Here is a 7,098-nt window from a genome sequence, read left to right on the forward strand (position 1 = left end):
AAATTATAAGGGTTAACAAATTCACGTCTATTGTCCAGCTGGTACCAGGGCGAGGGCTCTGAAAAGATAAAAAGAAAAAGCATTTGCTTAATTTTCGGTGATTCAAATGGTTTGTAATATTTTACCGTTTAATGTATGCCACTATACATATGCTTTGCAAATCAGAATGAGGATTTGGTTAAAACACTGGAAAAAAAAAACCAAAAAACCGACACTTGTCAATCATTACAAGTCGCCCATCATTTATGTCTCTTATTCAGTGTAATTTGAGATAATTTCAATATTATCTGATTTCATACTTTTCATATAATATGTCAAGCTAAACATGTGTTTTCCCGTTAAATTGGTTCTACACTAGTCATCATTATGGCCACTTGTAGCATGCTGGTCGGTGTGAACAAAGACTTATTGTTGAAGACCGTACTTTGACATATAATGGAAAAGTTTATAAATAGTGACTAGGTTTGGAGATTTGACTCATTAGCACTCATACCACGTATTCTTATATCTATAAAGCTGTATTTTTCTTTTGTTAAGCGTCGGAAGGGAACGATAATTGGCTGACCCGTGTTAAAAGAGAGCCATATATCTTCTACATTAAAGACGACCTTGACGATTTCGAAAAAGAGCAGACTAATGCCCTACAAGGCAGCACTCGTACCTTTAAAGTGGAAAGGGATTATGCTAAGTTGCAAAACTTGTTTCCCCATCCACTATAAATAAATATGTTTACATTAAACTAATGGTTGTTTTTCATTATCGTCAGAATTGATTGTAGATCAAGTATCCTTCTACCATAATTAAGTGTTTTCTTAATTGATGTTCAACGGATAGTTGATATGAGTAAAAATTGTTATCTCGAATAAAATTTGTATTTTACAGTAAAAAGCCTATAGATATATAGTAAGAAGATGTGGTATGAGTGTCTATGAGACAACTCGCCATCCAAGTCTTAATTTATAAAAGTAAACCATTATAGGTCAAGGCACGGTCTTCAACACGGAGTCTATGCTCACACCGAACAGCAAGCTATAAAGGACCCCTTAATTTACAATTGTGTAAAATCATTTGAACGGGAAAACCAACGGTCTAACATACTTAAAAACGTGAAACGAGAAACACTTATGAACAACATTAACAAACGACAACCACTGGACATCAGATTTCTGACTAAGGACAGGTGCAAACTATTGCAGTAGTATTTAAAGTTTAATGGTACCAAACCTTCTCCCTTTTCTGAAACATCACAACATATAAAAGACACTCTATAAAAAATCCATTATAATGACTTAACTCAATCAAAACAAGAAGTGACACAAATAAACCTATGTCAGTAATTAAGGCCGTTTTAATGATTTAAATTTGATAATGTTTTAGGAATGACTATGTTCTGTAAGTGCAAGTTTTACAATCTGTTTCTGCCTTTAGATAAGGATAGTCAATTGCGTAAGTATAGTTTATTTTTTACCCCGCTCTCATCGAGTAAGAGTATGATCACAGTATATCAGCAATATATTTATTTCGCACAGATGAAATTTGATATAGGCTGTTTATTAAATACTTACGTTGTACAAGCAGTGTCACAGAAGGTTGTGAAGAATCCACCTAATTTCTGGCATTCAGCAACACATGTATCATGAGCCATACCAGAATGAGCAAACTGTTCTACCTGTTTCAAGATGGAGTCCAAACCAAATGAGTCCACTGAAATCAAATCAAAATCCAATTACTGATTGAGTGCATATTGGATGTTAAAAGAATTGTTTAAGTGAATTTAGATGCAAAACATATAAAATTGAGAATGCAAATGGGGAATGTGTCAAAGAGACAACAACCCGACCATAGAACAGACCATAACAGAAGTTCATCAATAGATCTCCAATGCAGCGAGAAACTCCCGCACCCGGAGGCGTCATTCAAATGTCCCCTAAACAAATAGCTATACTAGTTTAGTGATAAACGACGTCATACTAAACTCCAAATTATAACCAGAAACTACACTTATCACTGGACTAGTATATATGTATTTAGGGGCCAGCTGAAGGACGCCTCCGGGTGCGGGAATTTCTCGCTACATTGAAGACCTGTTGGTGACCCTCTGCTGTTGTTTTTTATTTGGTCGGGTTGTTGTCTCTTTGACACATTCCCCATTTCCATTCTCAATTTTATTAAATATCATACAAGACTTACAAAGGCCAAATTAAAAGTCAAATATCTGAAAAATATTGTGTATTCATTTCTCTTGTCAAATATGATGATTACGGGGGTTACACATGTACAAATGAATATAAGGCTACATAGTGAGACTATTTGAGTTAATATAACTGGCGTATTCAACTTATACCGAAGAAGGTTAATTAAATCTATGTTCAGTAACAAATACATAGTTCATCTTGGAAAGATACTACATACTAATCAAGTTGACATTATGTCTTGCGATGGTTGAAAATACTAATTTTATAGTTCTAAGCTATTCATAACAGCATACTTACAAAGAAATCTCTCTGATGGAGCACTGAAGACAATTGGCAAAAGGACAAGGAGAGCAAAGATCAATTTCATCTTGGATCTGTAATAAATTGGAAAAGAATATCTAAACTGCAAAGTTCGTAAATGATTAATATTTATTGCAGATTAAATGTGGTAGTGTCTCTGAGACAACAAATCAAACACAAATTGCCAGAATAAATAAAGCAGTATTCATAAAATAATTAGCAGTTTGTTCAGTTCTTTTTTCTTTTAATTGTAAAATAACCATTACTATGTGTTATGATTGGGACCTCTAAATTTACATTAATCAATAATTTGACATTTTACATTAAGTGTAGTACTTTCTTACCAGTTCTATGTATATCAATGAATAAATATGTACCAATGTGTGGTGACCGCCTCTTTATATACATGTTACAGCTATATTACGTCAGAGTGGTCAGCAGATTCCGTCATACTTTGGACAGTTATCTTTGACCTTAGTCACGATTGATAAATATAATGGTCAATGTAAATTATTCTGGTCACTATGAACCACTTACTTTATGTTAAAATTGATGGTAGTACTAAATATTGCGTAATATTTGTTCTGATTTGTTTCTAAACTTACCTAAGCTTAAACGCAAAAATATTTAACATCCTTTCTTTAAAGACTATCAAAAGTAATCAAAGATATATGTAAATTTACAGCTTGAACTTTATGATCTGGTTACTATGAATAGGGGGTTGCATAAACACTAGACCTTGAGCCAAATTTAGATTTGTGAAAAAAAGTTTTCCAAATAAGATTTGAAATTTGTATTTACGCAATATACATGAAGATACTACATTTTTATTTTATTAAGAATAGTATTACTGGTATAAAGTAAACGCATTTTTGTACAAAAACATGTAATCCCGAGTATAAACATTAGGAAATTAATTTTATCTTTTCTATTTATCTTAAAAGGGTAAATGTTTTTAATAAAACAGAAAAAGTGTCATTATCTCATAAATATAAGACCAAATTAAAATACTTTTCAACCATTTGCCGGCGGTTTTCATTCCTTCTATTGCTTAAGTTTGTATACATGTACTGCCCTTTGGATGTTTTCCATTATCTTTGTCTTTGAGTTGCTGTCTGATTGTCGTAAAATGTATACCTGTAGTTTGTGTTAACGTGAACAAGAAAGAAAACGACAGAACGTAGGTCGCGAGGATGAATTTCTTCCATCAAAATATTAATATGCATAAATGCATGTACATGTTAAATATGAATTATGTCGGTAATTGTTTTATTGTCATTTTCTACAATGGTTTCTTTTTTTTTTTACATTGATACCACTATAAGAATATAAGAAACAGTTATAGTTTCTGTAAGCTTCTTCAAAAAGACAAATTGATACAGAAAAGATCAATTTGAAAATAAATGATACACTGAAATAATGCTCTTACGAATAGACATGATGCAAATGAATATCTATTACATTTGTTACATATTTCGGGTTGACAAAATTTCTAATATCTACGGAAAGTATGTATAAACTTTTTGAAAATTAAGTTGTATTAAAAGAAATACAAAACATGTATAAATGTATAAGTGTTAGAGCAGCTACTTATTATGTATTGATAGTAAACATCGATTAGAGGAGACTACAATTCAATACATGAAGTCACATATGACGTTGATTAGAGGTTTAAAATATTTGACGTCGATTTGAACATGCGATTTCAGATTTGGATGTGAATTGCGTGAAATGACGTCGATTAGAGGCTTGACGTCGATATGAGTCTAACATATATAACATATATACATGTAAGCAACAAATTGGCTAGTTAAAAATTACCTTTACCAAATTATGAATATGGCAGTTGTTAACAAAATTTGCGTTACTTTAATTTATGTTTGCAACGGTAATTTATTATCGTACATATATATAGGAATATGTCGTATGAGTGCCGATGAAACAACTCACAACGAACAGAAAGCTATAAAGGGCACCAAAAATTATAAGACGTGTAAAAAACATTCATCGGGAGAACCAATGGTCAAATCTATATAAAAAAGTGTCCGTATTTCACAAGTTATGCTATTGGTTGGTTGTATATTTCATTATGCTACACCATGCTATCAAATATACTGACCAATTTAAACTATTTTTACATGAGAAATATTTTGGGAATAGAAAATGAACAAATAAACGATGACCCCTTTTGGAACACATGTACTTTTTTGGTGCGGTTAAACCAGTCGCTACAGGGTATTTGTAGTATATTAGGAAGGGGTATAGGTTGTTAATCGTCAACGTTACATTCGGAACTATTTTAGCCATTATGGAAAATCCCTTTCCCCAGTCTTTTTTTTTACTTTTTTTAACGATCTGTCCCTGTTTTGGATTTTTGTATTTTCTTCATGTCTTAGTGTTTCCTCTAACCGACTTTTTCACTTTCGAAATCTACTTTCCAGGTTTCTAATAAAGGTACCGATAAAATGTCAAATCCTGTGATGCCATTGAATGTTATACCAATATACTAACACATTGCTCTCCCTACACCATTGTGAGCCAGCAGCAGTTACGACTATGATACATTCATCTCTTGATTCATTTCAGGCTGTAATCAGTTATCTGGGTCTATAATTCGTTCATAGGTCGTTATAACTTGTACTTATTTTGACAATGGAACTTCGGTGACCTGTGATTAGAGTGCAGGAAAGCAATGAAAATAAAGTTTTGACAGCTTTATTTGGAAAACCTTATTTAAAGTCCAAATACCGATATATAAGGATAAGAATAGAAACAGGAGTGACACCGTAGGTGTATTTATTGGATGATTTGTAAAATAGCTGATTTGTGTAATTTTACATGACAAAAATGTGTTTAAATAATAATATAGCTACGGTAGATAATTTTCATAACGGTTCCCTTATAATTTCTTTCCTCTATAATAATTGTCCTACTTACGAGGCTTCCTTATAATGTCTTTCCTCTAAACTAATTTTCTACTTACGAAGATGTTTCAATGAGATTTTGACAGATAAAAATATACAAATATGTTCTTTGAGATCTCAACCCTCCCCCTATACATCTAGCCAATGTAGAAAAGTGATCGCACTTCAATACGCACGGTAAAATTCAGTGCAAGAGTAGTCCGAGTCCGATGTCAGAAGAGGTAACAAAAGAAAATTAACAAAATGACAATAATACATAAATAACAACAGACTACTAGTAGTTACTGACATGCCAGCCCCAGTAACTATATATATTGCCTTTCAAAATAAAACTACCGTCATTTAACTCAACTGTTGTACTTTTTTTACGTGGTATATAAATTGGTCTTTTGGCATGATACATGAAAGGAACTATGTATGACACTACGGTGACCCATATATATATAATGGCTGACTTTACGTAAGTACGAGTCAGGTGGAAAGTAATTTCAGTAGCAATTATATCACATCTTCTAAATACTTAAAAAGGTACAAGGATTATTATTTAATACGCCAGACGCGCCTTTCGTCTACATCAGACTCATCAGTGACGTTCTTAATTGTATACCACATGAAACAAAGGTTGTCGGAGGACATTTCAATAGTTTAGCAGAAATATTAACAATTGATCGCAGGTGTTTATATGTTTGTCATACGCACTCTGGGTCATTTGTAATGTGAAATAACACCGACTAATAGACTATTTAATATTACCGACTTTTGACTGTTGATTTTACAATTATTCGACAGGTTACCGTTCTGTGGTAGAATATAAGAAAATATAAATCAGTTGATTTACCTCCCCCCCCCCCCCCCCCCAAAAAAAAAAAATTATATCGATTGGAAGCTTGATTACGCTTCTTTACGTTGCTTTCACTAGACCTGGTACCAGGATGTCCGACCACAGAGTAGGTATTCTGTCGAAAAAAGATACTCTTCTGAGTCAAAAGTCTGTAATATGAAAATAGTTTATTGATCTAGATAATCATAAACCTATAAAACATTATCCTATTTCAATACACATATTTTACATGAAGCAAGCCCAAAGTGAAATGATACGCAAAATTTTTATCTAATTAAAATACAGTTTGCATTTTCATCAATGAACATAACGACCTTACACATGTCATAGTGTTTTGCCTCAAATCAAATTCCATTAAAACAGACGGATTCTTCAAAAGAAAGACCTATCGGTCTGAGCGATTGTAACTCATATCAGTATTAACTAGTATTCTACTGTTGTTTATCTTTTGTTATTGTTTTGGTTTATTAAGACTATTTTAATGAATGTCTTTAATAGAAGAGAAAATACATAGTCTAAAATATTTAGTTGACCCGAGCAATTATTCATGTTTTGCTTCTTTTTCTTCATCCGCTTAATTTGTCTGGAGGAAGGAGGTAAAAAATTGACGGTTTTGTTTTATTCTGTATCTCATATTAATTAAAACCAAGTTGGATTACACAATCGTTAATTGATTTAAAACGGTGCTTTCATTTAAATGTCGATTGCATTTTGAACAACTGAAAACGTCGATCGCTTTAACAGATCTTCTTGAAATCTAGTCCACCATGGCCAGTTAAAGAAGTGACAGCTATTGTTGTTCCATAGTCGTTAAAGTTCTGGAATTATTTGAATTGAA

Source organism: Mytilus edulis, chromosome 11 (genome assembly GCF_963676685.1).
Source record: "Mytilus edulis chromosome 11, xbMytEdul2.2, whole genome shotgun sequence".
NCBI classification, from domain to species: domain Eukaryota; kingdom Metazoa; phylum Mollusca; class Bivalvia; order Mytilida; family Mytilidae; genus Mytilus; species Mytilus edulis.